Raw genomic sequence first — 11770 nt, 5'->3', positions numbered from 1 at the left:
ACACCATCCCCACTGTCAAACATGGTGGTGGCAGCATCATGGTTTGGGCCTGCTTTTCTTCAGCAGGGACAGGGAAGATGGTTAAAATTGATGGGAAGATGGATGGAGCCAAATACAGGACCATTCTGGAAGAAAACCTGATGGAGTCTGCAAAAGACCTGAGACTGGGACGGAGATTTGTCTTCCAACAAGACAATGATCCAAAACATAAAGCAAAATCTACAATGGAATGGTTCAGAAATAAACATATCCAGGTGTTAGAATGGCCAAGTCAAAGTCCAGACCTGAATCCAATCGAGAATCTGTGGAAAGAACTGAAAACTGCTGTTCACAAATGCTCTCCATCCAACCTCACTGAGCTCGAGCTGTTTTGCAAGGAGGAATGGGAAAAAATTTCAGTCTCTCGATGTGCAAAACTGATAGAGACATACCCCAAGCGACTTACAGCTGTAATCGCCCCAAAAGGTGGCGCTACAAAGTATTAACTTAAGGGGGCTGAATAATTTTGCACGCCCAATTTTTCAGTTTTTGATTTGTTAAAAAAGTTTGAAATATCCAATAAATGTCGTTCCACTTCATGATTGTGTCCCACTTGTTGTTGATTCTTCACAAAAAAATACAGTTTTATATCTTTATGTTTGAAGCCTGAAATGTGGCAAAAGGTCGCAAAGTTCAAGGGGGCCGAATACTGTATGACACTGACACTGTATGTCATTCAATAAAATGCAAATTAATTACTTTAAAATCTTACAATGTGATTTTCTGGATTTTTGTTTTAGATTCCGTCTCTCACAGTTGAAGTGTACCTATGATAAAAATTACAGACCTCTACATGCTTTGTAAGTAGGAAAACCTGCAAAATCAGCAGTGTATCAAATACTTGTTCTCCCCACTGTATATTCTCATGCTAATGCAGTTGCTTGAATGGTTGCATAGTATTCATTATATTTTTGGAAATATTTTATTTGATTGCTATAGCTATATAAAATCCCTAAAGAAATAAATGTTTGCTACCTGAAAGTCACAACATGTCAAGGTCAACATACAATACACATTGGGCTCCTGAGTGGCGCAGTGGTCTAACACACTGCAGTACCTGGTTCGAATCCAGGCTGCATCACATCCGGCCTGTGATTGGGAGTCTCATAGAGCGGCGCACAATTGGCCCAGCGTCGTCCGGGTTTGGCCGGGGTAGGCGCCATTGTAATTAAGAATTTGTACTGACTTGCCTAGTTAATAAAATTAAATGTACAAAAATTGGTACACACACTTCAACAGTGTTCCCCCTACATAATATATTTTTGTAGATGTGTTGTTAATTTGATGTATTGCTAAAATAAAGGTTCAATAAAATAAGTAATAAACTTGAGTTCTTACTGATTAAAAAAAAACTTCAATAGTGGTAAAGACTGACTTCAAAGAGACCACATTCAAGTCTTCCATCCCCCACTTAGTCTGACTGCTGTCCTCTCCGGCTCCACAACCATCTCCCGCCCGGCCATCTAGAGGTGTGAATACCCAGCCTGCCTACAAGTAGATAGTAGGTGCTTTACAGCAGAATGAGACTTGGGACTTGTGCCCAGCAGCACACTATTGTGTAGAGGGTGTTCTAAATACTGTAATTGTAAATAGTGTGTACATTTTAATTTAATTTAAATTTTACTTTGTGTGTGGTCTGTGGTGTGTTCACTTATGACATTAGATCAGTGTTGGCTGCTAACTTGGCCCTTAGCTTAAATATTTCACTTCTGTGTTTGGAGACATTGGATCAGCATTCTTGTCGCGTCTCCTGTTAGTACATTTCATGTAGGAAGTTAATGATCCATAATGTATGACATTCCTGGGAGTGTGTAAACGTGTATTTTTTATTAGCATAGTATTTTTGTATATTTTCTATAGTTATGTTCTTGAAAATGTATACATTTACCAATTCTGCCACATGAGTACATTTATGCAAATTGTGAGGGACACCTGGGTGACTTCATACTAAACGTAGCTTGGTCATTCTTAAAGTTATCAGTCTGAAACTTCACACACACACTGTCGCCCTCTTGTGGACACTATCTACAGTCCCTCCAGCTCCCTAGCTGAATGTGTCGCTTTTCTTTTTCAATGCAAACATGATGCAACAAAAATAGAAAACTTTTGTTTTTTTCATTGTATTATCTTTTACTAGATCTATTGTGTTTTGTTCTCCTACATTCATTTCACAGTTCCACAAACTTCAAAGTGTTTCCTTTCAAATGGTATCAAGAATATGCATATCCTTGCTTCAGGTCCTGAGCTACAGGCAGTTAGATTTGGGTATGTCATTTTAGGCGAAAATTGAAAAGAAGGGCCTGATCCTTAAGAAGTTTTAATGGGGGCCTGTACCATCTACCTGCAGTGAAGCCACTCAACATTTACATTACATTCAGTCATGTAACAGACTCCCATCCAGAGTGACCGACAAGAGCAACCAGGGTCAAGAGCCCTGTCCAAGAGCACAAGGACAGATGCCCCACCCAGGCGAATAAGGGGACCCAAACCAGCCACCTCTCGGCCACCCGACCAACCATCCAAGATCCCCCCACAGTTCCCCTCGAGAGCTGCCCCTCAACCATCCAAGACCCCACCACAAATCCTTCCCAAAAAAACTCCCCCTCCAATCCACTCCCCACCCCTAAACCCTCCCATTTCCACCCCTCCCCCCAATCCACCGTCCCCCTCCAACCCAACTAAAACTACCACCCACGGGATGCGCCAACAACCAACAACCAACAAGAAAAACAAAAGACATCAAGGCCAAGTGTTTGTGTGCATATGAGGCACTATTTACAGGTGTGTATGTCCGTTGGTGTACACGTGTGAATTTGAATGAAAGTGTGTGTATGCGCGTACAAGCGCTTGCGTGGCATCAGTCTCAGGACAAAAGGCATTGGATGTAATAATGTTTGTTTATTTTGACAGAATTGTTTACTTTTATCTTTGACTGTCATTCTACCCCCCTAGGCTAGCAACTCATGATTACTGATGTGAGTGCTATATGGTGGTAGTCATTGTGGCATGAGGCCTTAAGAGTTTTGGGGAACAGGGATCTTACAATTCCTCATGTTAAGATCAAGTTGTAGATATGACAACTTTGCATTTTCCAATAATCTATTTGTAAAGTAATATAAAAAAAATTAGGTCAATCTATTAGGATTTAGAATGTTTATTTAAAATGGTAATGTTGTATAAAACATTATGACAGTCAAATTGTCTGTGGTCTCACCTGTTGCAGCATTGACCATCTGGGCTAGCAACACAACTCCTGTAAATAAATCAGAATTTGCATACATTAAAATCATCTTCCTAGTTTATCCATTCTGTACTTCATTTTGCCCTGTCTGTATGAGTAGTTGTAGAGGCACTACAGTGAAGCAGAGGTATGATTACCAACTATTGCTACAGAAGTAGTGATGGAAGGTAGGAGGTAGAGAAATGTGATAAAGAAGTAAAAGGAAGCAACACTGTTTGCTAGTCTGCATACTTAGGCATTAGAAACTCACCCATTAAAGGGCAGAGAGAGAGACTCCACAGCATGTTTAGTGGTTGGGGCTTCATTCAACCACCTGTCTCCTGTCTGTAATGACAAAACAAAGAAAATGGGGTTAGGTGCCCTGGGGCCCCAAATGCTTCAGTCCGGCACTGGTCAGCAAAGGTTTAAATCCAACCCACTGCCCTTCTAACTTGCACTCCCTCCTACTTTTCCTGCATCCTTTTCACTGTTCTATCTCAGTACAATATATTTAAATAGTAATAACATGAATAATAATAACATGAATAACACTAATAATATGAATAATATTACTAATAATATGAATAATAAAACAAATGGGTGACTATGCATATTTCATTACAATTTGAATTTGCGTCATATACTGCATACTGTTGGTGATGTTATGCTTGGCTATTGGTAAACTAAACAAGACACTCTAATAGATGGAATATCCAAATGGTAAATTCACTACAGGAGGTACACAATACACAGTAAACAAACTTTGACCAATAAAATCCTTCAGGTTGTAAAATAAAAAAAACAACATTGAATGTTCTGTCATTTAACAGGCTTTTAACAATTCTAAAAATAATATAAGTTTTATAAATCAAATCATTACTAATTTTAGACATTGTACATGAAATAACTCAGTACCTTCCCGGGTGTTTGAAGAAGTTGAAATTTTGAAGAGTGGAAATATCTCCGTGTCTTTTACCCCCGTCTGCTCATCTGTCACCTTGTGTGTCCTTCTATCATTCTTTGACCACAATGGAAATCTTTGATAATATATTCATATTGTGGGCTGTGTAGCCTTCTGTACTGTACCTAACCACATTTATATAATTAGTTGTGTAATGCAAAACAATGTTTTGGGTACAGCAGAGCATCCCAGTGCTCATATTGACACCATTCATCTGCTTTTAACACTTTGTTGTCCAACATTTTTTCTCCACGTTGCTCCATGGAAATAATGTTTATTTTAAATTTTCCTTGGTAACACAGTGCGTGACAGTGCATTGTACACTCCTCTCCTATTGAAATAGGCTTCTACTCATTCCAAGGGTTCAAACAAGGACTGATACACTCATTCAATCAGGTAGATCTACATATATTGAAATGCACTTTGCTAACAGAAAGACACAATTTCATGACAAAGATCAGTGTATAAGTTCTGATAAAAAAAATATTGAATCCAGTCTGATGTCTTGTAGGGAGCCTAGGAGGGTAGTCCACCCTGTGCCCTTCCTCCTTTCAACCTAATTTTACCTTACATGCGTACGCGACGCAAGAACGCAATTAGCTATGCAAAATGTCAACCCTGAGTAGTTGAGCGGAGTTTATAATTGTGGGGATTTGTTGCTACATAACAACGCAGGATCACCATTTTGAGTAGCCTAGAGATTTTTTCCATCACTTTTGTTTTATGAAAGTGGTAGATTTTCTAAACTCTACATATAAACTCTAAACTGATAACACTTGTAATGCCCATGATATTATGTTCAGAACCTTTGATTGTGCATTCAATGGGGTTTCACAAATATTTTATCCCTGAGTCATTCAATACATCAGATAATGACAGGCTCACCATGTAGTAATTTTAACTACCATGTATTCCAATAGTAAAAAATACAAGATACACATTTAAAACGGTTATTTGTTTTAATAGAAAGAATAGTAGATGGTAAATATAATTGTCCATACAGTATTCAACTATAACTTGACATGCACAAGTGTTGTATAATTTGTATCCAATGGCAGGTTGTGAGCCTGTTGAAAAATATGTGAGTCTTACAGTTTCATTATCCTGATACGGTACATAAGTAGGACAAATCATCAGAAATAGAGGTATTGTAAAGTGGTTGGCCACTGTAAAAACGTAGCACGGCGCCATTTCTACCTCGAGCAATATTGTACAAGATAACATTTTCAAGGTGCCCTGTCAGATGACCTGTCACCTGATACAGTATCACCGGTCTCTCTGCTTGAATTCATCAGCCTACAGTGTATCATAAAAATCCAGATAATGACCTGAATATATTGTTATAACCCAGGTATTTCAGCAGTGCGTTGTACAAATGATGCTATGATTCCAAATTCAAAATGTCATACAACTATTAATACAGTTTATACAGCTTTTATGCAATTGTTTTGTATAAATAGCCTCTAAAATATATGTAAACAGACCACAAATGTCTACATTTTTGTTTTCCTGGAAAGGTATATGATACAATATCAGTACTTTTTGCATTATGGGCGGGCCTTAGAGGGCCTGGCCCGCCCTACCGTACCTCCTTGCCCATCCAAATAAAATATTGAAATATTGATATTTTATTTGATCGAGATGCGCACCGACAGAAAGTGTCAATCTCAGATAAAGCATCCGAGCCAGCGAAAACAGCACCCCTGTCTCAGTATGTGTAGACCATGTATCTGATGCTGTCTGGGCCGAAATAATATGGCATGTCATACTGTTTCTGGACAGATCTGATCGGATTCAGCGGTTACTTATGGTAAGGGGGAGGGGAGCTGATTGGCTCGCTCGCATGCTTTCTCTAATGATTCAGCAGAGAGGAAGAGGCAAAGCTCTAGACAAAATATTTCCAGAATAAGCCTAATGCGTTTTTATGGGCATAAACTGCAGACCTAAGCTTGTCGCCTGCTTTCCCGCCTTTGGGACAAAGACTCCCATTGTAGGGCGGAGATATATGCATCTTGTTATTATATACAGATCTTTGGTTTCACCCTCTTGTGAATTGGAAAGGAAAGTTGCCGATTGCACAGTGCACTGTTTGGATGTTGGCTTCCAGTAAAGTCAATTGAAGAATTGACAAAATTATTTAAATAATATTGTTTAAATAAAATAATTCAAAATACTTCACCAGAGATCATGACTTAGCCACAGAGGATCATTAGAATGTTTTTTGTTGTTGTTGCTGTGGATAGTTTCAAATCACAACTTCATAGGCATATGCCTATTTGGGATGCCCGCAATTTGTCCAGCGTTTGTGGCAATAGGCCTAGCTGATTGAGTTGCGGCTGTCAGTGATAAGATATGAATTATATGAAGATTTAATATAATTAAAAATATTGCAACAAGAAGGGTGGGGTGTGTGCCCAAAATATTGCACATCTCTCTCCAAAACACACGTACTCAACTCTCCAGAATGAGCTCCGATGTCTCCCGCCAATTCCTGCGCATTCATTGTGTGAATGGTTTGCCCTCTGATTATATATTTTTTTTATCAATTCCCCATTAAATATGTCACCAGTAGGCCTAGTAAATGTACCGTTATCTTCTGTCATTTGGTTACATTCATTTCTGTTAACGCATGTGTTGATTAGTCTCCAGTCATTTAACCTACCGTTTTCATTATCGCAGTGGAAATGTTATTTTCAGAGTTCACAACCTGCTACACTTGTGAGAAACAAGTTTTGGTTCATTTCATAACCATCATTTATGAGTTTTGTTAATGTTTTCATTGTATTTTGTTTTGAGTGTCCCATGTGAGCAGTCTCTGGCTTCTCTCTCGGAACATACAGAGGGCGCAGGAGCACCTGAGCGCAGGAGCAGAGCACACGCATAGAAGTTGGGCCACCTGGCCTGCTGTGTGCATTTGCATGAGAGTGCCCATTTAGGATGTCTAATTTCTTAACTCACTACCATCACCACTAATAAGCTGAGCTTCTCAGTCATTTTATCTTTACCTCACAACTAAGTCAACTAAGTCTGTTTTTTTTCAAACATCCTTTGTGAATAATAATAGTTCACTGTCCTGGAAAGACTTTCCTACAATTAAAGACTTTAAAAAAATGTGATCATAGGTCAGTAAACTTGAATTAAACATATATAGATTATGAGTAATATGTAACTTAAAATCAGATGACTGTTGGACTTCACTTTGGGACCCTTATTCATAAAGCGTATCAGAGTAAGAGTGCTGAGCTAGGATCAGGTCCTCCCTGTCCATATAGTCTTTCTCATTATGATCCTAATTCTACCTGATATGGGATATGGGTTTGACTTGATTTATTAGGATCCCCATTAGCCAACGCCAATGGTGACAGCTAGTATTGTCTCAGTAGCTTCTTGCATAATCAGACCTGTACTAAAAAAAACAATTTCTACACATTTTGAAGGATTTTATTGAAATGATTCAGGGAATACAAAGTGTAAACAACGTATACTTAATTTAATATACACCACGTGGCTGTGAGAAAAAAAAGAGTAAGAGCCATTTGCATTTTTTTACATAGCAACTTGACAAACATAATACATTATTCCAAATTCCCACTTCTTTAGATACTTACACGTCCACAATTAGACCAAAAAATAAAATGATTTCCCTCAGGTGCCATCTAACAAGTCCGGGTACCAGTCTTTTTAGCTAACATTCCACTCCTTGCCACTCCTTTCATTTGCCAAAAAGACTGGCCTTTCAGCAAATCAACATTCAATATGCAACTGGATTTCCGGCAGAGTTGCTCATTGGTGGTTGGAAATAACATTCATATTTTCCATGACAACATGTGGAACCTGTAAAGTAGAATTAGAATTATTATAACGTCCAAAACAAACATTTAGCTGTTAGCTGGGCATGTTGTTGTAATCAAAGATAAGACGTTTTGTGATTGGAATTTGATCATATCTGTACATTATAGGAACACCTGTAATTAGAAAAGTACAATGATTCATGTTTTGCTTTAGCTTGAGATTAAGAATCAGTTGTAGAGACTTTGTAAGTGCATGAAGAGGTCAACTGTACAAAAGTCATATGCCTGTTAGTTCCTGTTCCAACAGTTCCTGTTCCATTCTTACTTCTGATAGGGTTGCCAACTGTCCCGTATTAGCCGGGATGTGCCTTATATTGGGCTAAATTGGTTTGTCCCGTATATTCATCCAATCACAGTATAGCGTAAACGTGCCAATTCCTGCAAAGTAATGTATGTTGTTGTTTGGTATATCAAGGAAATATGGATAAACCTGCAAAAAATAAAAGACTGTGCAGCTACAACAATTCTCAATTGGTCATGGAGGGGAGAATAACCTACCTCAGCATGCATCCACATAAATGCACAAGAAGGCCACGCTAGCTAAAGGTGCTAGCAATATTGGTGCATTCTTCGTCTAGTGCGGGAAATGACAAAATCTGGGCAAGTGAAACTTCGTATTAAACACGGACTCCGCTACAACAGCACCGATTAAACACGGATTCCGCTACAATAGCACCGATTAAACACGGATTCCGCTACAACAGCACCGATTAAACACTGACTCCGCTACAACAGCACCGATTAAACACGGACTCCGCTACAACAGCACCGATTAAACACGGACTCCGCTACAACAGCACCGATTAAACACGGATTCCGCTACAACAGCACCGATTAAACACGAACTCTGCTACAACAGCACCGATTAAACACGGATTCCGCTACAACAGCACCGATTAAACACGGACTCTGCTACAACAGCACCGATTAAACACGGACTCTGCTACAACAGCACCGATTAAACACGGATTCCGCTACAACAGCACCGATTAAACACGGACTCCGCTACAACAGCACCGATTAAACACGGACTCCGCTACAACAGCACCGATTAAACACGGATTCCGCTACAACAGCACCGATTGAACACGGACTCCGCTACAACAGCACCGATTAAACACGGACTCCGCTACAACAGCACCGATTAAACACGGATTCCGCTACAACAGCACCGATTGAACACGGACTCCGCTACAACAGCACAGACTGTCTTGTTATGCTCATTGGTGCTTTGTTTCATTATTCAAATGTTGTGGAGATGATGCACTTGGGAAGAACGAAAGCTGAAATAATTACAATGCATGTTTTATTTGGAATGATCTGTCCCCGACTGAAGGTGAGCCCGTGTATTTCTCAGATGCCAGTGATGCCTCAAACAACGGAAATGGAAAAATAACAGTGCACCTGTGGTACTTGCTACTGTGATTCCTGATGCAGAGCCTGTTGATGGAGTATTTCCCACCCCCAAATTATGCTTTTATTACATTGTTTGCTAGATCAGTTTAGGGTTACCACATCTACAATCCACAAACGTGGGACAACAAGATGATTTTGTTGGACATTCGCAGGACAGTGTAGCCCCCCCCACACACACACACACACACACACACACAAATCCCACTCATGGTGTAGTGCAAATTCTGTAGGTGCCGGAGAGCAATAAATATTGAAATTACTTTATATTTTCTCATTGTGTGTACAGACAGATGTAGCCTGTTGAATATCCTCCAATTGCAACTTCTGCCTATGCCCACACATATTGTCTGAAGATTAATTTTTATTTTGAATACCCTCAAACACCAAGTTAGGCATTCCACATTTCTAAATAAGCCATGGCATCCTCACTGTCAATCGTGAATGATAATTCTTCACGTTTTACCAGTGAAATGTCCAGACTGTGTCTGCATGCCAGTCATTTGATCTCAATCAGTTTCAAGGGAATGTGCATTTAGATCTCCTTGAAGAACTGTTTCGTGAGCGAATTAGAGCAGATGGTGTTATTAACAAACTATGTAGCCTTCCTGTATTTTGTTTCAATTAAAGCACATTCTGCCTAGTGGCTGTGTTGAGTTTTGGCCGCTTTTTTTCGTTTTTTGTTTTTTTTACTATTCAGCGAACCATTCTAAAAATACATGAGGTGGTGTAACAGTAGTGTTATACTATGATATTATCTGCGGTTTGTTATATAGAATAATAATGAATCATTATGTGATCTTCCAAAACATTGATTCAGCTTTGATCTAAACTTTACTAAACAAGCCCCATTGTGAGAAGTTGCAGAGCATATTTCTCCGGAAAAGCAATTAAAGCGCATCAAGCCTACTGTGTGATCCAGAAACGAGAGACCACAAAATATGGGAATATTTGGCCAAGGAAACATTTCTGGTTGGTCTCATGGAATGTAATATAGTTAGGAAGGGGATTTTAAAAAGGGATCGAGTGAAGTAGCCTAGCAGCAAATATGTTGAATGAGCAGCTAATGTGCATGGAGAGCCTCACAAGTTTGACAAAATTGCTGTTTATCTTTTAGTCTAATACAGCTATTTCATCAGAAGTACACTTTTTGTAAGTAGTTAGTTCTAATTAACCTCTACAAGTATGACTGGAATTTAGCCCAAAAGGATTTGATTGGTTGATAACATGCCTATGATCATGGCCTATGTCTCATCTTGCGCAGAGCAGATTATCAGATGTCAACAACGATTGGAGAAGTGTTTAACATTACCAGTAGGCTTAGGCTACCACATCCTTATGATATATATATTTTTCCATAAGCGCGACGTGACTGCAAGAGACAGCAATGTCTGACTGAAATAGAGGACAAATCAAGATTGTTTTCTAAATTAGTGGTGTTAGAATTTGTTGATAAAAGGCGGGACAGGATTGTTTGCTTGCGGGACGTGGGACAAAGGGACAGAATGCGGGAATGTCCCACAGAATCCATGACATGTGGTCACCCTAGCTCAGCTGGTTAGCTAGCTCTTAGTCTCATTGACCACCCAACATTGCTAACGCTAGCTAGCTAGCTAGCCAGGTAACCCCTTTTTTATTTGATTTATTTCACCTTTATTTAACCAGGTAGGCTAGTTGAGAACAAGTTCTCATTTACAACTGTGACCTGGCCAAGATAAAGCATAGCAGTGTGAACAGACAACAACACAGAGTTATACATGGAGTAAACAATAAACAAGTCAATAACACAGTGGAAAGAAAAAAAAAGAGTCTATATACAGTGCCTTGCGAAAGTATTCGGCCCCCTTGAACTTTGCGACCTTTTGCCACATTTCAGGCTTCAAACATAAAGATATAAAACTGTATTTTTTTGTGAAGAATCAACAACAAGTGGGACACAATCATGAAGTGGAACGACATTTATTGGATATTTCAAACTTTTTTAACAAATCAAAAACTGAAAAATTGGGCGTGCACAATTATTCAGCCCCTTTACTTTCAGTGCAGCAAACTCTCTCCAGAAGTTCAGTGAGGATCTCTGAATGATCCAATGTTGACCTAAATTACTAATGATGATAAATACAATCCACCTTTGTGTAATCTCCGTATAAATGCACCTGCACTGTGATAGTCTCAGAGGTCCGTTAAAAGCACAGAGAGCATCATGAAGAACAAGGAACACACCAGGCAGGTCAGAGATACTGTTGTGAAGAAGTTTAAAGCCGGATTTGGATACAAAAAGATTTC

Source organism: Oncorhynchus clarkii, chromosome 9 (assembly GCF_045791955.1).
Source record: "Oncorhynchus clarkii lewisi isolate Uvic-CL-2024 chromosome 9, UVic_Ocla_1.0, whole genome shotgun sequence".
Lineage (NCBI taxonomy): Eukaryota > Metazoa > Chordata > Actinopteri > Salmoniformes > Salmonidae > Oncorhynchus > Oncorhynchus clarkii.
The sequence above is the reverse complement of the archived record's forward strand: the minus strand, read 5'-3'. Positions refer to the sequence as shown.